Source organism: Ambystoma mexicanum, chromosome 3q (genome assembly GCF_040938575.1).
Source record: "Ambystoma mexicanum isolate Mex_15411 chromosome 3q, UKY_AmexF1_1, whole genome shotgun sequence".
NCBI lineage: Eukaryota > Metazoa > Chordata > Amphibia > Caudata > Ambystomatidae > Ambystoma > Ambystoma mexicanum.
The window spans coordinates 1248744783-1248767071 of NC_090926.1; the positions used below are offsets into that span (position 1 = coordinate 1248744783).

Here is a 22289-nt window from a genome sequence, read left to right on the forward strand (position 1 = left end):
CACGGCGCCGGACATTGCTCTGTGACTATTTCAACCAAGTAATGTGTCACTGGACTGCAAAGTATAATCACACATGGCCCTCTGCTACTGGAATACTCTGTTTTAACTCTAGATCGGTAAGACTGATATCGTGAAGTGTCAACCTGTACATCAACTAGTTGTATAATCTACCCTCACGCTTACCGAATGCCCACACTAACTCATGTCCCCATCTCACCGGGACTAGCACTGCATTCTCAATACTATCCTCCGAGCAGTCTATCTTGTTACGATTGTCCATGGTACTCTCCTTGCCTTGTGTCCAGTAGCTACTCTTACACTAGCTGCTCAGCATTAACTGTGTACCCTTTGCCCGACCTGATCCTACAGTTCGTCAAGATTGTAATGCACACCTGTGACCCAGGCACCGTACGACCTTAGTTTAAATGCCCACTGCTGCTTGCACTGCACGACTTGCCTCTATCTATGGTGCATATTTCTCTACTGCATAGGACATGCTTAAAGACTATCCCGTACGGTGGATGGCAAACTCTCGATTTTAGCGGCATCATTGCATACTTATACTGTTTCTTACCTTAGTTGCCTTGCCTAGTAGCCGGCACTGTTACCCCTGTTCCTAGGAGCTTGCCAATAGGCCAACTGTGCCTATTGCATATTGGTACATATATCGCTATTCGTTCAATTTCAAGTATAATATTGATTATGACTATTGTTTACTGAACCCAAAAGCTCCAGACCTCAACATTGAGATAACGTACTACACCTGCCTAGATCACCAAACCATACTATCACCTTGTCTCATACAGACCACCTGACCTGACGGTATCAGCATCAGCATGCCCCCATCTACTATTAACCAGACATTCTCTCGACACCCCTTGCCCTAACCATCACACTCCACATCATGGTATTCATCACCACTAATAAGATAATGCCACCTACAACACCTACCACCTCACCCTACGCAATTACCGCGCCCCTCTCCTGCCCAACAGACGTCTTAAATCTCCTACCTTGCAAGCCATGTCCAACTACTGACAAATCTACGCCTTAGAGCCAGACTAGCTAAGATATATGAGCCTCCTGCTAGGTCGCTTAGTATATCATATGCCTCCAGGACCCAGAGCTTGCCCTCGGCACCTCTGCGCAGCCCCAATCCCTCCAAAAAATGGTTAATAAAACACAGTAAACCTAAAACTTCACATTCTCCTCGGCCCACGACTCAAGTCTACGAGTCTACAAATAAAAGGTGCCTTAATCAACGCCAGATCTTTGGTAGCACATGCCACCGATGTAGCCGATCTGATCGTGAATGAGGATCTAGACTTTCTCGCCATCACCGAAACATGGCTACACCCCGCGGCTGGCCCTATGATCATGCCAGCAGTCCCAGAGGGATTTTCCATCCTAAGACAGGACAGACAAAATGCAAGAGGCGGAGGTATCGCCTTTATCTATAGATGCGGCCTTAACATGAGACTGGCTACCCAGTCTAACCTCCTTTCCTGTGAATCACTCTCAGTTAAAGTTCCCCTGTCCAATGACCAGACCTTAAATATCCACCTAATATACCGCCCACCTGGCCCTCCTGGAACATTCATGGATGATATTAACTCCATTTTAACTAATAACCTTAAAAGTACCTCACAAGTACTTCTTCTTGGAGACTTGAACATGGGTTTTAATGACCACTCAGACAAGCTTGCCACAACTGTAGCCAACACCCTGTCAGACCTGGAATTCACCCAAAGAAGTAACACTGCTACCCATGAGAAAGGCAGGATCCTTGATTGGGTTGCAGACTATAACTGTCAGGCTAACATCCTCTCCATCTCGCCTCTAGCTTGGACTGACCACCATCTAGTGTCCTTCCTGCTTTCGACCAACAAGCCTCCACCCCCTGTGGCCATCAGGGCGCCTCCCACCCTAACCAGAAACAAAAAAAAAACATTACTGCGGACAGGATCCTACCAATACTACTCCCCACTCTTAACTCTCTTCATGATAACTCAGACCCTGAGAGCTTAGTAGAAGAATTTAATAATATCATGACGACCTCCCTGAACCAGATTGCCCCAGCGAAACTAAGACCAAGCAAACAAAAAACTAATTTGAATAATTGGGTCACACCATTCCTAAAAGGCCTACGACAACAAAAAAGAAAATGCGAGGCCATTTGGAGCAAACATCCATCTGAAGCCAACAAACGCAAACTTGCTAAACTGTCCACACTATACAAAAAAGAAATGTACCTTGCAAAACGCACTTCCTTTGACACACGCATAGCTAATGCCAAGTCCAACATAAAGGAATTGTTCACAATTCTTAAAGAAGTAGAGACCCCAATAGCACCACCTGATACTTGCATAAAAGACAAAAAATGGTGTGAGGACATCCAATTCGCCCTAACAAAATAGCCACTCTTCAAAACAAAATCTCCCGCAAACGAATTAGCCTACCTGATCCCTCCTGCCTCCAATTCCACAGGCAAAACCAGTAGAGGCGATGCCACGCTATTCAACTTCACCAAGGTCTCCATTATTGAAGTGGAAAGAATAATTATATCCCTCAAACCGTCAAACTGTCAAGGGGATCTATGTCCGGCCCAACTTATCAAGGATGCAGCCCGCGACTTATCGCCTTTCATCACCAAACTCATTAACGCATCCTTCACCACCGGCATTATTCCTACCAACCTGAAACAGTCATGGGTACTGCCTCTGCTAAAAAAAAACACTCTCGACCCATCCATACCCACCAACTATAGGCCCATCACCACAGTGCCTTTTCTCCTAAAAATCTTGGACAAGGTAGCTTATACTCAAATTCAAAAACATCTGGAACAACATCACCTGTTAGGAGCTAGACAATCTGGATAACAGTCATGGGTACTCCCTCTGCTAAAAAAAAACACTCTCGACCCATCCATACCCACCAACTATAGGCCCATCACCACAGTGCCTTTTCTCCTAAAAATCTTGGACAAGGTAGTTTATACTCAAATTCAAAAACATATGGAACAACATCACCTGTTAGGAGCTAGACAATCTGGATTCCGCCCCCAGCATGGCACGGAAACTGCCCTCTTTGATCTAAAGACACAAATTGACGAGCTGAGAGACAAGGGGAAAGCAGCACTACTCCTCCTCCTAGATCTCTCAGCTGCCTTCGATCTTGTCGACCATTCCATCTTATGTAACCACCTTAACACAGCAGCACACTTCTCCCATCAAGCCATCACCTGGATTAGATCCTTCTTAAATGGCAGAACAATGAGGGTCTTCTCGTCATTAGCGGCCGCTGACCCCATACCCATTACCTGCGGTGTGTCTCAGGGATCCTGTGTCTCACCAACACTCTAACATCTTCACTAAGACCCTTTTCGATGATCTGGATCATCTTGGTATCACCTACACTAACTATGCAGATGATACACAGATCCTCCTCCCGCTTTCTGGGGATTATGAAAAGGATTTGGCCTTGGTGAATAGAGTGTATATCATCATCCAGGCATGGATGGCCACTCATGGCCTATGCCTGAATGATGATAAAACGGAACTCATCATCCTTGGCACCCATTCCAATTTACATAAACTAGGACCCAAGTACTCATCTTTCATAATTGATGGCAACATCATAAAAGTAGAGCATGAGGTTAAAACACTCGGCTTCTACCTTGACTCTCAATTATCATTCACAAAACAGGTTAACTCCCTTGCATCGTCTACAGCCTACACGTGCAAACTGATACGCACAGGTAAACAATTCCTCTCAGATAACAGCTGCATTACTTTGGCCAGAGCTCTCATCCTCTCACGCCTGGACTACTGTAATGCACTCTACCTAGGATCACTCAAAGCCATTATCAAACGCATCCAAATCCTCCAAAACAATGCCCCGAGAGCGGCACTAGGAATGTCCCGAAAAGATCACATCTCCCAGATCAGTCGACAAAACAACTGGCTTTCAACTCACGAGAAAGTACTCCTAAAAACTCTATCTCTGACCTATAAATCCCTCAATAGTGCTGCTCCCATTTACCTAATAGAGAGATTCCACAAGTACACATCCTCCAGACCCACCAGATCTGTCAACAAAGACCGTCTTGTCGTACCCAACTTAAAACGGGCCACAGCAACAGGCAACAGCTTCCCGGTGAAAGCCTCTAAACTATGGAACAACCTGCCTCCTAGCGTAAGACTGAACCAAACTTAACACAAATTCAGAGCTAACACTACCATATGGCTAAAAACTAACAACCAACTCTCCTAACCTAGCAATGAGACCTACCCATATGACCACGCTAGCCTGCCACTAGCCTTTACTCTGTATCTCTCGCTTTGGTCTTCTGTATATTATGCTGAAAACTTGTCTCCTTGTAATTAACCCCCCTTGCCTGCATTATGTATATTGATGTGTACATAAGTCTTGTATTACTCTATGTATAATTTGTGGTGTATACCATTGTATAATCCTGTGTGTAACCAAGTCTTGCATATTCTTGTATCTGCTGCGCACTGTTACCCCTGGGTATGACGCGCATTACAAATAATAAACAAACAAACATTCTGACTGATAGAAAACAACATCCCAGCCCAGTGTTTAAGGTGTGGAGGAACCTTGCCAAACCAAGGCAAACAGCCCTTCATTATGCTTCCCATGGCATTAGATGTTGCTGAACAATCAAGCCAAACTATCTGAAAGGGACCAGAGTAGCACTAGCTTCAATAAAGGAATGCACAAAAAAAAGTATTGTGAATAAAGTCAACGAATGTGCTGGTGCAGGATGATGGCACGTAATTCAGGCAGTCTTTTAGCAGCTTTCTTAGGTCAGAACGGTACTGGTTCGAGTCAACCACTGTTAAGCAAAGTTTGTATGCAGTACCCTCTGGGACCACTACACACAACTCTGGCTACAGGTATAGGAAACCCAAACTTTGGTATAAGCTTGTACTACACAGTTTTGGTAGCGTGTTGAGCAGCGCTGCAAGGATCTTCAGACTTTTGCATCGCCGGTTCCACAGAGCTTTGAGTCTTCTTATTGTACTCTGTTTCTTCTTTCCCCACACAATCAGTATTGGTGTCGATGAATTATAGCTCTTGGTCTTCGATTTGTGATGTGTTTGATGTTAGTCTGGGTCTATTTTGAGCCCGTCGACATCTCTCCATAGACCCCTCATGATAAGGAGCGAGTCACACAGATGGTTGTACTGGGGCTAAAGAATGACCATCCACTCCCCTTAAGCCCTGCAACAGCTCGAAGTCCATTAGCTCGCTCGTCGGAGTTCGAACAGGGCTATTCGCACCATTTTTAATATTAAAATGCAAGCTCTTAGTGTGTTTCGTCAGGCACTTTGCATGTGCGGGAGCGGCTATGCCCTTCTGCTTGTTTGGCAGGACCACCCATTTCCATTTTAACAGAGGGGTGGTAATCTGCACGTTTACTGGTCCCAATATCGGATTATCTGGGAAGCTAGATTTAGAGGTTCTGCGTCCGAGGGATTTGATAGAGGCCTCTTCCACTGGCCGCCAGATCTCCCGGTTTTCTACTAACCTGCATCAATCCGCTTCTTGTTGAAATTCGTCAAGCACATCATGGCTTATTTCTGCTCCTGTCTCTTTATCTGGCTGTTGGGCAAGATTGTGTGCAGTACCCTTTGGGAGACTACAGCAACCTTGACCTCCTGGCAGTAGGAACCTAACCTTTGGTATAAGTCTGCACTACACAGGTTGGTAGTGTGGTTTAGCATGCAGGCTTATGTCAAGAGGGATCAATATCAGCAGTAGTGTTCTTATACAGAGGTCTACAGTGACAAGTATCCAAATAAACTTTTACACTCAAGGTTTCTTGATTAAACAATTAATTTAACAGTCAGTTGAATAAGCAGTTAGGGAGAATTCTCAGAAATGTGCCAATTCCCTCCACCTTAGAGACCCCCAGCAACTTTGCTGGATTTTGAGGACTTGATTTTTTTACCCTGGAGAGAGTGCAACCCTTTTTCCCCACTCTCCCATGGGTTTTTTAATGTGATTTCTGAACTTTGTGTGCCTTTTGGTTATGGACCCTGAAAAACCACATAGGCATCCTCTTTTTTACATATTGTCACACAGCACCTTCAGTGCAGTGGCACAGGGAAGTCTTCCAGATTTCCAAAAGCTTTAAATACCTTCTCTGGGATAAACTACTGTTTCGCAGAGCAGTAAAGTGAAATTGACTTTACTTATATTTGTAACTTTCTAGACACAGCACACGCTATCTTACAATAGGGTGCTGGAGGGGTTACTTAGTATCTCCTTTGTCTAGCTTCTCACTGAATGGCTGGTGGCAGTGGTTTACTTTTAACTGCTGTGGTGTGCATTTACCGCGGGCTGCATTTCGCCATTTCTTTGTGGAAAGGTCCTTCTTGAGATTTACTATGCGCGCGCTAAACCTGGTGTGGTCCCTTTTTTCGCTTTACCTTTGGCGGATTCACAAGTGAAGCCCGCCTCTGGCTCCGGGGTGTCTGGCGGGGGCATGAAGTGTGGGAGGTGCCCAAAACTCCCTGTGCTTAGTCTCCTAGGAGACCCAAATGCACCCTGTGGTGATTGGCCGGCTGACTGTCCAGCAAGGACAGCCACCCAGCTGGGTGACTGACAGCTGGGCTGGAATGAATGGGAGAGAACTGAATAAAAGGCAAGGCTCTTGGCTTGGAAGGCAGAGTCGACCACTGGATGAAGGAACCAAAGTAGAACATGAAGAGGATGCCTGCTGCAACTCCTGGACCGTTGGTTTGCCCGATGAAGCCCTGCTGCTGTGCTGAAACTCCAAATTCGGATAGACAGAGAAGCCCCTGCAAGGACGACTTCTCCCTTTGAGTTGGTGGGACCAATCAACTCCAAAGTAAGCCACCTGGACACCCATTCCGAGCTGGTTGAATTTTCACAGAGTTCCTGCTGGAAACTGAAGAGCCAGGGAGAGGAACACCAGATCGTGTGTGTTGCTTTTAAGTTGGCCAAGGGCTCCAGGAAGATTCTCCAGACTCCCAGGAAGCAGGACTGACTGAGCCTGAGCCCCCTCAACAGAGTGCAGGACCCAGAAGCAAGGAAAGTCAATCTCAACAGCCAGGAACCGCAGTGTTGCTTTTTGCGGTAGTCGCAAGGAGCTGAAACACCGAAGTACCACTTGTTTGAAGATTGCCGGTTGCGTGAGGTGACCGTACCATTGCAGTGCAGGAGTCCCCAGAAGTCCTCCCTCTTGTCCCCACGACTGAGGACAAGACAGTGATATCTGCAGAGCTGCACAGGAACAGGAATCATCTGTGTTAGGGAGAATTCTCATAAATGTGCTAATTCCCTTCACCTTAGAGACCCTCACCAACTTTGCTGGATTTTGAGGACTTGATTTTTTTTACCTTGAGAGTGTGCGACCCTTTTTTCCCCACTCATGTATTTGGATGTGTGTTTTAATCTTGTGTTCTTTGATTATGGCGTTTTAGACAACTATATAGGCATGATCTTTTCATATGTGTCACACTGCACCCTCAGTGCAGTGACACAGGGAAGCCTTTTAGGCTGTCCCAAGGTTTAAATCCCTTCTCTGGGATAAACTACCATTTCCTAGAGAAAGTAAAGTTAAATTGACTTTACTAGTCTTTTTAAATTCCTAGACCTAGTGCTGGATGGGTTACCTAGTATCCCCAATGTCTAGAAACTCATGTAGCAGTCCAATGCTACCCTTTCCTCTCGAAATGGCTGGTGGCAGTTGTTTTACAACGAACCACCATGATTTTTCCCGAACACCGGTAGTGTTAAATCGCGGGAGCCATGTTTTCAAGATGGAGTCTGAGCCTCCTTAGTTTAAACGTGTCCCAGGCTTCTTTTTTTGCCATTTCTTTTTGGAAAGGTTCTCCTAGAGTTTGTCTCTGCGCGCCAAACTAGGTGTGGTCACTTTGTTCCTACGCCTTTGGCGGGCTTCAGGACAGAAGACTGCCTCTGGCGCTCGAGTGTCTGGGGTGGGCACGAAGTGAGGGAGGTGCCCGAAACTCCCTGTGCCTATTCTCCTAGGAGACCCAAATGCACTCTAGCGTGATTGGCTGGCTGACTGTCCGGCAAGGTCAGCCACCTTGCTTGGCGAGTGGCAGCTAGGCTGGAACGAAAGGGAGAAAACTAAATAAAGGGCAAGTCTCTTGGCTTGGAAGGCAGAGTCGAACCGAAGACTAGCTGGAAGAGGACGGCCGCTGAAACTCCTGGACCGTTGGTTTGCCCGGTGAAGCCCTGCTGCAGGTCCGAATCACCAAGTTCATCATCTCGACAGAGAAGCCCTTCAAGGACGACTTCTCCCTTTGAGTTGGTGGGACCAATCAACTGAAGCCACCTGGATATCATTATCAGAATACTATTCTCGGAGCTGGTTGTATTTTCCCCAGAGTGCTGCAGGAAACCGAATAGCCAGGGAGGAGGACACCAGTTAGTGTGCTTGACTACAGCTACCGGAATCGAAGATTTGGTAGCTTTGTGACCAGTCCCTGTGCAGTGCAGGAGTCCCCCAACGTCCTCGCTCTTATCCCCACGACTGAGGCTCAGGAACAGCGAGATTTGCAGGAACTGCCAGGAACAGAAGTCTTCAGCTGCATCTTTTTCTTTAATCTAAGGTACTGTGAAAACCCGATCGAGAGAACTTACCTCTCACTGCAAAAGTGCGTGAAACTTGAACTTGCAGATCTAGTCAGCTTGTGACCCGACATATAAAGCTTTCTTCTATGAACTACTTCTGAGAATCCTGACAAACACTTTTCTGTTTAACTACCAGAACCATTTTTACTGATACAAGACTATAGGCCATTGACTTTGGTATACCTATTGCACTGGATCAACTCCTCTGGTGAACTCAAACTATTTGCACTGTTTAAGAATAACTCTACTTTGCGTTTTATTAACTTGCCTTTTTGCTCCTACCTCCAATGCTCTGAATGCCATTTTGCTCCTCCTTCAAAGTAGTTTAAATGCCTCAGAACCTGCTGCACTGTTTCTTCATTCTAAAAGGTACTGTAAAGTCTGAGAGAACATACCTCTTATTGTAGAGTTGCTTGCATTTTTTACTACTCAAGTCTAAAGAGCTTGTGGCCCTACATTGAGTCTTCTTTTCTTCAAAGACTTCTAAAACATTGTGCAAAGACTTTTTCTACTTACCTACCAGAAGTGCTTCAGCTCATATAAGACTTTTGCCCATTGACTTTGGCTTAACCGTTTACACTGAATGACTCTGCTTAGGGGACCCAGAAGTATTTGCCTGCTTAAGAAGATTTGTGATCTCTTGGGTGTTCTAAATAACCTTTTCCTTTGGCCAACTACTAACATGCTTCTAAATGCTACAGTAAGATATTAATGTCCCCATCACCCTAGCTATTGAAGTCACTTGAGGGTGTAGGTTGTAACTCTGGGCCATCCCAAAAGGGGCTTTACTGATTTAGAAACTAAGAGTGTGTAGTTTTGGAGTGCATTTGTGTTGCTTTTATATTGCTCCCTTCTGAAAAGGCTTATTCAGAAGGGAGCATGGCTTATTCTAACTGACTGATAAAAAAAATGTATAATTGTTTATTCAAGAAACCTCGTATGTAAATGTTTATTTGAATACTTGTCACTGTGAATCTCTGTAACTCCCCTACAGCTCACATTGACCCCTTTTTAGATAAGCCTGGCTGCTCAACACGCTAACAACCCCTGTAGTACAGACTTATACCAAACGTTGGGTTCCTATTGCCAGGAGGTCAGGGTTGGTGTAGTGCACCCAAAGGGTACTTCATACAATCGTGCCTAACATAAGCCTTTTTCGGAAGGGGCAACATATAACACAATACACTTAAAAAAAAAAAAAAAAAAACTCTTAGTTTCTTTAAATCAGCAAGTAACCGTTTGGGATAGCACACAGATGATTCCTATACCCGGAGGTGATAAATAACTAGGACACCATGGACATTAATATATCACTGGTACATTTAGAGCAATACTGAGATTGGTGTCAAAGCAAAGGGATTAAGAATAAGACAAGAGGTCACACAAATATTCTGAAGCCGGTAAGTACTTTTGAACACCCAATGCCAAGTAAATTAACCCTTTCCTGGAGGAAAGGTAAAACACAAAGTCAGAGGTAAGAAGAGTCATGCATGGGAGCCAGGCCAGCCAATGTTAATTGAACAAGACTCTAGGTGTATTGAAGCTCTTTTTGCAGGTAAGTAAAAGTCTTTCACAATGTTTTAGAAGTCTTGTGAAGAAAAAGTAGAATAAATGTAGGGCAACAAGCTGGGATGCTTGTGAGGGGCAAAGCTGCAAGCAACCAAGACAAGTCTCAACTGAGAACAAGTAAGGTTACTCAACAAGAGGTAAGTCGCCTTAGTTTGACAGTACCTTTGGTTAAAAGAAATGGTTCCAGCTGGCTTCTTTTCCTGTACAGCTCTGCAGATCCTGTTCCTGGGCCTCGGTCGTGGGGACAAAAGGGAGGACATCTGGGGACTCCTGCACTGCAATAGGAAGGTCAGCAGCAGCACAGGGCAAGCTTCAATTCAGCGGCACTTTGCAGTTTCAGCTCCTCACGTGTCAGAAAACAGCACCACTGCGGTTCTCGGCTACCACTATGGACTTTCCTCGCATCTGGGGTCCAGCACTCTTAAGGTGGCTCATGCTTGGTCAGTCCTGCTTCCTGGGAGTCCAGAGGATCTGCCACAAGCTCGGGCCGACTAAAAAGCGATGCACTCAATCTGATGTTCATTTCCCTGGCACTTTGGTTCCAGCAGCAGAAGTACAGCCAGCTCCGAGAGGATGTCCAGACGAGTTCACTTGGTGTTGATTGGTCTCACCAACCCAAGGGGAGAAGTCGTCCTTGCAGGGCTTCTCTAGGTAAGGCGAATTCGGAGCTTCTGCACAGCAGCAGGGCTTGATCGGGCAAACCAATGATCCAGGAGTTGCAGCAGGCGTCTCTTCCAAGTTCTTCAGATTCCTTCGTCCAATGGTTGACTCTGCCTTCCAAGCCAAACCGCCTCGCCTTTTATGCAGGTTTCTCCCATTCATTCCAGTCTAGCTGTCAATCACACAGAAGGGTGGCTTCACCAAGAACAGCCAGTCGGCCAATCGCCTTTGGGTGCATTCCTGTAACCAAGGGGATTAAGCACAGGGAGTTTCAGACACCTCCCTCACTTCCTGCCCCTGCCAAACACTCTGGAGTCAGAGGCAGGCTTCACTAGTGAATCCTGCCAAAGACAAAACAAACAAAGGGAACAAACCTGGTTTGGCGTGCAGAGTAAATCTCAAGAAGGACCTCTCCAACAAGAAATGGCAAAAAAAGAAAACCGGCCATTTTGACAAAATGGGCTCCCATGGGTGCCTTACTGCAGCTTCGAACGCAGCCTGCAGTAAATATACACAATGGTAGTAAAAAGTAAACCAGTGCCACCAGCCATTAAATGTAGAGAGGGTAACATAAAAATGTTAAATGAGAAACTAGACTAAGGGAATACTAAGTAACCCCACCAGCACCCTATTGTAAGATAGTGTGTGCTGGGTCTAGAAAGTTACAAATGTCAGTAAAGTCAATTTCACGTCACTGCTCTTGGAAAGAGTAGTTTTACCAAGAGAAGGTATTTAAACTTTTGGGAAATCTAAGAGACTTCCCTGTGCCACTGCACTGAAGGTGCTGTGTGTCGCAATGTAAAGATGATGCCTATGGAGTTTGTCAGACTCCAAAGTCAAAAGAATCTCACAAAAATACGAGTGTGGGAAAAAGGGTCTCACTCTCTCCAGGTTAACAAATAAAAGTCCTAAAGTCCAGCAAAAGTGCTGGGGATCTCTAAGGTAGAAGGGAATTAGCACATTTCTGAGAATTCTCCCTAACACAGGGGGCTGTAAATGATAAAACTACGGCATGAAGTGAGTCTACGTCCCAGTATTCCACGGAGCAGTCTTGTGTGCCGAGACTATGGGCACTTATCGCTGTGCATGAATTGAGGTTCTGTTTTGATTTCCAGATGACCGCCTCCGAGGGTGATGCTCGGATGGCTGCTGGTGTGGCAGTTACTTCCGAAGAGAGGCAGCTCTGGCTCTCCATCTCTTCATTTTGCCTTATATGTGTCATGGTCATGAAGTCAGTGGCACAAGCATGCAGGGCTCGCATGCACAGGAGGCCTTGGGTGGACACTGTCCTGGAACCAAAGGGGCCACTCTCATGAACAAAAGTAAACAAGAACATCCATTTAACACCAAAAAGCTTTTATTATGGACATAGCACTTCAGATGCATTAACCTTGAACGTTCCATCCATTAAGCAGCCCCAAGTGTATTCTTGGGTGTGGCTGGTAATGGACTGCCTTCGCACATGCTCACTCTCTAGGAGTGGTAGGGTGTGGCTGGTAAACCGGCCCTAATGGGCGTGCCCATGATCTCAACTATACAAGCTGCCCCGATCCTCAAGACAGACGCTTCGCACTATTCTGCACTTGCAAGCAGCGCAACGCTCACCGTCGCCTGAGGTCAAACCTACCTTTGAAGATCCTGCTTCCTGGACATCCTGCTTCCTGCCAGCATACTTACCAACTGGGGGAAGCTGTTCTTACCTGTACATCTCTTCGGCGAACCAAGTGGTCATCTTTACACTTTCCGGAACGCAGAAATCTTCATCTTGGCACCGCAGCATGACACGCTCCATCGTCGACAGCAGCACCTGCAAGGAAAAACAGAAGACAAGGTTAGACATCGAAAAAACATGGCTTCACCATAATTCGCGCTTTCCTTAAACCATCACTTACCGGCTGTCGAAAATTGCATTAGTGTATCGCATCTCAACGCTGCATTGAGGCAGCATTTCCATTTAAGGGAAGAAAAGAGAAGAGACATTGCGGGCATAAATAAGAGCAACATATAAAAGACACAGAACGAACAGCATCACAAGAGCTCAAGAAAGACTTACCAATCATAAGGAGAAGCATAGTCGCAGCTGGACTGGACTAATACTTATCAGGGATCAGTGGAGGAACTAGATCCCATTTGACGCACCCCTGCCAGAAGTAGCAGGACGGAGAGCTCATCTTCCATAATTCACAGGTGAGCTTTATGGGCCGGCGTATGCTCACAGAAACCATACTTTGGGATGAAGGGTTCGAGAGGTACAACAATCACAGATTGGTGCACTCACACACTTATCTCCACGTGGTGCACTCACACACTGTTATCTCCATGCAGGAGCAGAATCACCACTTACCACCGCTCACAGGTTTTCTACTGAGGGAGAGGCCTGAAGGGGGTGATTCAAGTTCAGGGAGGGCTGCAACCGTGCCCCAACACCTCCGCAGAGACCAGGTGAGCGTAACAATATGGGCCAAGTTGTATTCCCCTGTTGAGGTTGTTAACCCGTAACTCCCTTCATCGTTAGAGCTGGTTCCCATCAGAGTAATTTCATTATCCGAGTGCATGTCGGGCGCGAGAGGGGATTGAGGAGGGTAGAGGGGGATTGGGGAGTATTGTTTTCCCACTGAGGGCGAGGAACAGACACCAAGGCTTGAGTGGACGTCATAACGGGTGCTGCGAGACGTCCCACTTCAAGCCACACTGATGGTACAGTTCCAGTTACTCCTGCTGGCTTACCTGCCTTACCTGCCATTCTGCGCGGTGGAGTGCTGACTGCATCGTTCACAGTGTCAGATGCAAGAAACTCATGGTGGAAACAGTAAAGACAGACACAAGTGATAACAGTTGAAGTGTGTTTATTAAACTGCATATGCGGGTTGGAAAAATGCCTAATCTAAGCCTAAATCGAAGATGGGAGCATGCTACGACCATCAAATCATAATAAGGCAGTCCTAGTAGCGTCTTGTCAAATAAAAGGGCCTATAATAAGAAAAACCTATTGCCAATCCTTACACTAAATACAAATAAAGGGTGTGGGATAGTGTTCACAAATGATAAATCAGGATGCAGCAGTTGGGTCTCCCTTCCCCATGTTTTGACCTCAAGTTAAGTTGGAGCACAGCATACTCTTAAGCTTTCCCAGCACGAGCTAACAGTTCCGTTCTCAGCTCGTCAGAGCCTTCGGTGGTTAAGTTTCTTTCTCTACAACTAAAGAAAGTCTCTTGCCTCCAAGGACCTGATGTCGTCAACAAAATAACAAACAAAAGTTCCAAGTTCCTTTAAGCTTGCAGGTTGGGTGATGCCTTAACACCCTGGATCCCCCTCATTCGGACTCAGATCTACAAGAAGTTTTCAATCAGTATCAGGCCCCTCAATAATCAAGCTTCTCGTTTCTGAGCGTCTGACAGGCTCTCTAAATATTTATAGATAAAGTCAATACGGGTTCTAAAGTTGTTCTTTGATTATCTTCACTTGCGTTTGGGTGATAGTTCTTCACCCCTGGGTGCGTTCCCTGTCGGTCGGGCTCAGATCCCTCTCGATTGTTAGCCTCCCTCAACCGGGTTCACTATGGCTTTCTACACAATATTCATCTGTAACATTCCCAAATCTCAGTGTCTTTTTAAACAGTTCACTGTGGACAACCCTCAGCTGGATTCACGCTTGTCAACACACTGTTAATCGGGACTTCAGACGTCGTCCCAGGTCGGCATCCCTCGGACTGGTTCACTCTTGCCAACTTCACGATGAGGGATTAGTTTCCCTTACTTTTCACAATCATTTGCCAGTCAAAGGGTTTCGACTTTACAGAGGATTTTACTAGACCCCTGTATGACCACATTGACATCCTTCTCGCCTTTCTCCCAAGGCCTTCTGGTTACAGTAGTCAACAACAGGGTACTCGCCCAGAGTTTAAGTGAGCACCCACGCGCTTGAATCTGCTATGCTGGCATTCCCCTTGCCTATCAATAGTTCTTTGTACTTTCTTTAATCAGCCGCTTGCTACTTTCGTTCAACACAGTAAGGCATCTTTATCAGCTCTCCCCTCGACACATCTGCTGCAACACACGCTGGCTATTGTTGGCTGTATTACGATTCCTTCTCTGGAGGTTTCACTGGCCTCTGTCAAAAGGGCAAGGTCACTTCTATTCTTGGTATCCTCTCGATTCGTGCCGTCTTTCTCCTCTTGAACTGCCGTGCTTAGTTAGCCCTCTCATTGTGCAGTCTGCCTTGCTCGTATTGTGCTCTCGTGCTCCACCTTTTATCCCTGTGGGGAAGGGAAAGGGCCGCCAGGTGTGTGCAATTCAGATTAATTGCCTGACCCTGTCATTGGGAAATGTCAGGTAAATGGCCTTGATGTTTGTCCGTCGTCTCTAGCGGTGTGCGAAAGTGTTAGTGTCGGAAAAGGGGTGGGGGGAGGGGTAGAGTGTTAGAGTATCCTATGGCATAGGATGGGACAAAGGTAGAACAAGAAGGGGGAATACTGTGTTACACCCATCAGTGTCACACTTGTACTCCCCAAGGACCCCCCCCCCAATCCAGGTGATCCTCCCTCACTAGTTTATTTTGCAGTCTTCAGACAGGGATCTCACACTTCACTCTGTAGGCTCGTAGCTCGGTCTGCAGGCCCTCTGGTCTAGACCTGATCGCATCTGACGATTTTCCTGGTCGTTTTGCTGTTATTTCACTACACAGCACTAACGGTCCAGCCACCCAGGACAATCGGTAGACAGGACACATCGCAGGACTCCGCACGGTCTCCATGCAGATATACAGTCAATAAGCTTACCAACAGAGAAAGTTATAATAAAATATACTTTTTATATGCACAAGGCAAGGTAGGTACACACTATTTTAGACTAGCCAACACGTAGGAAATATCAACAATACTTTTCATAGGCGACTGCTTTAATAGTAGTTGCTTGCGGTTACAATTGTTAAAGAAAATTATTGCAATTACAGTTCCACTGTTTAATAGTAGTGGCGCGCACACGCATTTGTTACAGTGAAATGAGCTTCATTCATTAACAAACTCAGAGAAAGTCTGTTGGAAGGAAAAGTAGGGGTATTCAACACGAATAGCAGTGATCTACTTCTTAGCAACACTTTTAAAGACTCCTAATGCTTTAGCCGTCCAATCCCTAACTAGTCAAAAATTCATCAAAGTCAGTGTAGGATGGGAGCAAGTGTCTCATGCAGCAGCACTTTAATTACTGAAATAAAATGCTTTAGTAGGATAACAATTATTAAGGACCCTGCAAAGGACTCCCTAAAAGCGCACAAGCTGTTAAACCTGGACAGGGGGTATTTATTTATTTGGTTTTGTAGAGCGCACTGCAGCACGCGGGCATTGAGGTGCTATAAGGGGAGCGTAAGAAGGCTTGTTTCTGGGTTACACGAATGCCACCCACAGAGGGAGACTTCTTGCACGTTACATGGTTATAGTTACAGAGGTGGATGCAGTACAGGTTACAACGTTGCAGCCGCATAGGTGGATACAGAATGGATACATACAGAATTAAACAAAGAGCCTAGATTTGATGGCCTTGCGAAAGGCCGCATGAGATTCAATGAGCCTAATGTGTGGAGGGAGGGCGTTCCAGTGGGTAACAGCTAAGGTTGGGAAGCTACTGCCACCAGCACGCGCTTTACGTATTTTAGGAACAGATATCATGTTAGAGTATGGCGTTCTGGCTGGCCTGGTAGCAAGGGGCTTGGAAATTCTTTGGACCAGGTAGAGAGGCGGGGGGGCAAGGTCGTGGAGACAGTCGTGTGTCAAGGCAAGGGTTTTGAAAATGATCCTTTCCTTGACTAGTAGCCAGTGGACCTGCCTCATGAGCCCTGAGATATGCTCCCTATGTGATAGCCCTATAGCGGCCCTAAGGGCATTGTTTTGAGCTAGTTGTAGTTTAGCCAGATTTTTTCCTGAGGTTCCTATAGAAGGGCATTACAGTGGTCCAGTCTGGATCCAATTATGGCCCTGGCGATAGTAAGACAGTTCTCTTGAGATAGGTTCGGTGGATACCCATACACCTGGCATCGCACTCCAGTTACACTGGAGTGACTATTCGGCTTGAGGTTTTACCTTGAGCCCCACAGTACGTTAGGGTGGTTGAAGAAAATGCAGTAGGATTCTTTCCTGTGCAGCAGCGACGGACACGGTGTTAGGCAAAGTTTGTATGCAGTACCCTCTGGAAACACTACACACAACTATGACTACAGGTATAGGCAACCTAACCTATGGTATAAGTCTGTACTACACAGTTTTGGTAGCGTGTTGAGCAGCCAGGCTTATCTCAAGAGGTGAAATGTGAGCAGTAGTGGAGATACACAAAGATTCACAGTTAAAGGTATTCAAATACACTCAAGGTTTCTTCTATAAAAATTAATAATTTATCAGTTCAATTATAAAACACTCATTAGAAGGAGGCAATCATATAGTAATACACAAATATACTTCAATACTGTACACTCTTTAAAAAGTAAGTAAAAGGCAAAAGTTATCAGAACATGAAAGACTACAATTATTCTTAGACAGTGCAAACACTGAGTTCACCAGAAGAGTCAATTCAATTCATTTCAATTCAATAGGCTAGGCCAAAATCAATGGGCTAAAGTCTTGGATAGGATAAACCAGTTCTGGTGGTTAAACGGAAAGGTCTCTGCACAACTTCTTGAAAGTAGTTTGTAAAAAGAAGAATCATATGTTGGGTTACAGGCTGATTAGGCCTGTGAGTTGCAAAGGTTTCAAGCACTTTCACAGTGAGAGGCAAGTTCTCTCCATCTTGTTTTACAGTACCTTACAATGAAGAAAAAGATGTAGCTGATTACTTCTGTTCCTAGCAGTTCCTGCAGATCTCGGTGTTCCTGGGCCTCAGTCGTGGGGACAAGAGGGAGGATGTCTGCACTGGGACTGGACAAAGCTTGCAACTGGCAAACTTCAATTTTAGTGGCTGTTTCGCGTTTCAGCTACCACACTGGTAACAACGCTGGTCCTGGCTGTCAAGGTGGACTGTCCTTGCTTCAGAGGTCCCACAATCAGCTGAGGGAGTTGGGGTGGGGGGAAAGGGGGTCAGGCTTGGTCGGTCCAGCATCGTGGGATTCTGGAAGATCTTCCAAACGCTTTTCTCCAGCTTACAAGTAACACACACAAGCTGGAGTCCCTCTCACTGGCTCTATAGGTTTCCTGCAGCACTCTGAGGAAATGCAACCAGCTCCGAGATAAGTGTCCAGGTGGCTTACTTGGGAGTCGATTGGTCCTACCAACTCAAAGGGATAAGTCGTTCTTAGCAGGGCTTCTCTGTCGATGCGACTTTGGCGATTCGGACCTACAGCAGGGCTAAACCGGGCAAACCGACGCTCCAGGAGTTGAAGCAGCCGTCCTCTTAAAGCTCTTCTTCTGTTCCTTCGTTCCAGTGGTTGACTCTGCCTTCCAAGCCAAGAGACTCACCTTTAATTCAGTTCTCTCCCATTCATTCCAGCCTAGCTGCCACTCACCCAGCAGGGTGGCTGTCCTTGCCGGACAGTCAGTCAGCCAATCAGCACAGAGTGCATTTGGGTTTCCTAGGAGACTAAGCAAAGGGCGTTTCGGGCACCTCCCACACTTCCTGCCTACCCCAGACACTCTGGAGCCAGAGGCGGTCTTCACTCCTGAAGCCCGCAAACGGCGAATTAAGAAAGAGACCAAACCTGGTTTGGCGCGCAGAGAAAAACTCTAGAAGGACCTTTCCACAAACAAATGGCAAAAAAAGAAGACCGGGACCTGTTTTTAGCAACAATGGCTGGGCGGCATCTTGAAAAACATGGCTCCCGCGATTCAACGTTACCGGAGCTACGAATAGTTCACGGTCGGGAAAATTCATAGTAGTTCGTTGCAAAACCACTGCCACCAGCCATTCTGAGAGGAAAGGGTAACATTTGATCGTTACATGAACTAGACATAGGGGATACTAAGTAACCCCTCCAGCACTCTATTGTAAGATAGGGTGTGCTGGGTCTAGAAATGTACAGGGCTAAGTGAAGTCAATTTCACTCCACTGTTCTGGGAAACAGTACTTGACCCCAGAGAAGATATTTAAACCTTGGGAAATCTGAAAGACTTTCCTGTATTGAAGGTGCTCTGTGACAATTGTAAAAGATGATGCCTATGGAGTTGGTTAGACTCAATAACCAAAGAAAACACAAGTGTACATATCAATAAATACATGAGAGAGGGGGGAAAAGGCTCACACTCTCTCCAGGTAAAAAAAAACCAAGTCCTCAAAATCCAGCAAAGTTGCTGGGGGGTCTCCAAGGTGAAGGGAATTAGGGAGAATTCTCAAACATTTGCTAACACTCAGTCTCCTGATTCCTCGGTCTGGTGAGGAAAGGAACCACTCTGAAACAGTTGCGTGAAAGGCCCCTCAATCAGGATTGTTTGGGTCTCCCATGTCGGTCTGCAGTTTTGGTGCCTTTTTATCAGCTCCAACAGTGAACCGTAGCCCGGTGGATCTCCCTCGATTCTGCAGTCCTGCACACTGGTGAGGGGACTTGGATGAGTGGGCTAGTGCCTGTGGTGGTCCAATAGGAGCTCACCAAAGTTCTTGGAGGATTCATTCACGCAAAGAGGTTGCACTGCAAATGGTTCCAAGGTCTCCCGGTATTTGCGGTTTGCAACCCTGGAAGGCAACAGCACCTTGGGGAATGTCTCGATCTGCAGTTTGTGTCAGAAGTTAGGGCAGCAGTGGTCGCTTCACGGTTACTGGAAGGGTCTGCAGGAGTTTCTGGTCATCTTCAGCTTTGGATCTTCCATTCCAGTGGTCATCTTGCCTTCTGCCTCAAGAACCTCACCTTTTAGTCAGATTTCCCATTGACACCTCTGCAAACTCTGCCTGCACTTGACAGAAAGGGGCAGGTGGCTGTCCAATCAGGACAGCCAGCCCCCCAGTAAGAACTGGTTCCATTCAGGCACTCTGGCAGACAAAGAACGGGCATTTTGGGCTCCTCCCCTGCTCATGCCTTACCAGACATTGCAGCCTAGGCGGGGGCACTAAGAGTTCCCACCGAAAGCAAAACTCACATTCAGACCTCCCCTTCCCAGAATGGTAACAGAAGGGCTAACAAAGGACAACCACACATGAAATGGCGACAAAATAAAGGGGCCTCCATGTTAGCACATGATAAATCTCCCCAGCAACCCTCACTCTCCCTAGTGCGAAGGCCGAAGCCTGAAGGAAACAGCTGTCTGTTGTTGAGAAATCAGTTGAAGTCTTCGGGCAGTAATCTGTCTTTGTCGAAAGCAAATGCAGAAGATGCAATAATTATTATTGAAGTATAGAGACACTAAGCAATATAACCACATAGCAAGCTAAGAGCTCTGCATTTATGTGACTGATTAGTATGGCGGAAAAAAAACAATCTGGAGGACCTCAACGCGTAAAGACTCATGGGTACAGTACAGGTCACAGAGATGGTGTTAACAGTCATACCAAGTCACGTCCCTTTGCGAACTTCGAAAACAATATGCAATACTCTGGGACTTCCAGTAGATGTCAGACTACATGCACATCATGCGATTCTAAGCCGACCCACAAGCCTCATTCTTATACTTACCTATCTAACTAGAATTATTGGTGTTGCTCTGTGTGTACTCGTAGCCCTAGGCCACTCTCGCACCCTCCGTCTTCCCTGTTCACCTTAATAGGGTGGCCTCCCAACCAAAATCCTCTGCCCAATGCAGATTTTGGAAATCCATCTTAACAAATGATACTGTAAATAATGATTTCTAACCTGACACTGCCAAATATATGCTAGTACCGCCACGTAAGAATATACTCCTGTTGGCTTTGCCATTAAAAATGCCATGCCACTGTTAGGTAAGATTTTCATATTATGATAAATCTTCCTGACCCATGTCAAACCCGGAACCTTTTGCTTGGACTTGGTGATCTTTTTCCCCGCTCACCCAGTCTTTTACTCTTTATGGGAGACCTTTTTATGTCTCTCCAAAGTGTATGGTTGAACTTAATTTCCTACAACTTTTGACGCTTAGGCTGGGTTTGTCCTGTTAATTTTCCTTTCATGTACTTGGTGAACTACAGTTCCCAAGCGGTAAAGAAGGATTTTCATCCCCCTTTACACTTTATATAGTGTGCCAGTACACCGCACTGGGGGGTTATAATGTATTCCCTTTCTTACTTACCTGTAACACTTTTGTTACAATTGCAAGTTTGCTTGAATGGCTGGTGGCAGTGGTTTTACTTTTAGTCATTTTTACTCGCAGGCTGTTAAATTCAGCCTCAGTGATGCACAAAAGGGCCACCATTTTTCCAAAATGGTGGGAGGCTCCTTTTTTCGCCATTTCTTGAGTGTTTGTAGTCTTCCCCTACGATTCTAGGAGGGAACGACATTGGTGGGAGTTTTGTCTTCAGCAGGAATGCTTTGTATTCCCTGGCAAGGCTAAAGAGTGTCCGAGAAGGCAGGAAGCTAGGGAGAAGTCCACAACTCTGCAGCCCTTTGTCTTTCGCCATGCCTGAAAGGAGCCAAGTCTCAATGGGGCACTGGCTGTTCTGATTGGACAGCCTGACTGCCCCTTTCTGTATAATGCATGGAGAGATTGCAGAAGTTGTGCTGTAGTTCCTGTTGAATACTCTTAACCTGTAAGTGGCTGTCAAGTCTACCGCTGGAGCTGAAACCGAAGAGGAAGATGCCTGGGGATCCTGATAAGGAAGATTCGACCAAGAGATTGGTGAGATCCACTAGACTCAAGAAGACCGGCATTTTTAGCCATCCCACGTCGCGCTGCGACATTGCGGGGCTGCAATACCCTACTACCCTGGGACCTTGAGCCATTGTGTGATGCATGGTCATCTCAATCGAGCTGAAACTTTGGAGCCTCCTCCCCCTCACCAGAGTGCTGGACCAGATAAGAACCGAGAATCCTACTGGCGATATTCAGTCTTCTCCTGGCTCCTGAAAAGGGCACCAAAACCACAGAGCGGCATTCAGCCACGAAGAAACTCTTGCCTGGAGCCTTCCCCATTGATCCCTGCTGCAACATCCCTTCTACAGTTCTATCTTCAGTCTTCATGACAAAGGAATTCATCGACCAGGTTTTTGGCTGCAGATCCTGAAGTCTTCCTGCTGCAACTCTTCTGTGCTGAGCTACTGTGTTGGTTGGGGTATTTACTTACCTTAAGTCTGTGTGATTTCTGTAAAGCTTTTGGGGTGTTTTCTGTGATTGGGGGTCCTCTCATCCAGTTCACCCAGGCCCACTGCTGGAATCCTCCTAGGGTGTCTTCTCAGAAGTCCCTGGACCCTTTCTAACTCTAAAGTGAACTACTTACTTGTTATGAAGAGACTTCCTCAGGAACTCTGCAATTGAACCCCATCTCACCCTGCATACAGCTGGCACCTAGACCACTAGGGTGTCATGATGCCTA

At 46.2% G+C, this 22289-nt stretch overlaps 1 protein-coding gene across 2 annotated transcripts in view; it reads right to left on the reverse strand.

Annotated features, from left to right (window-relative positions):
* The window catches only part of PRKCSH (PRKCSH beta subunit of glucosidase II), a 176777-nt gene that overhangs the window by 14175 nt on the left and 140313 nt on the right, over positions 1-22289 (reverse strand). The window lies entirely within an intron of this gene.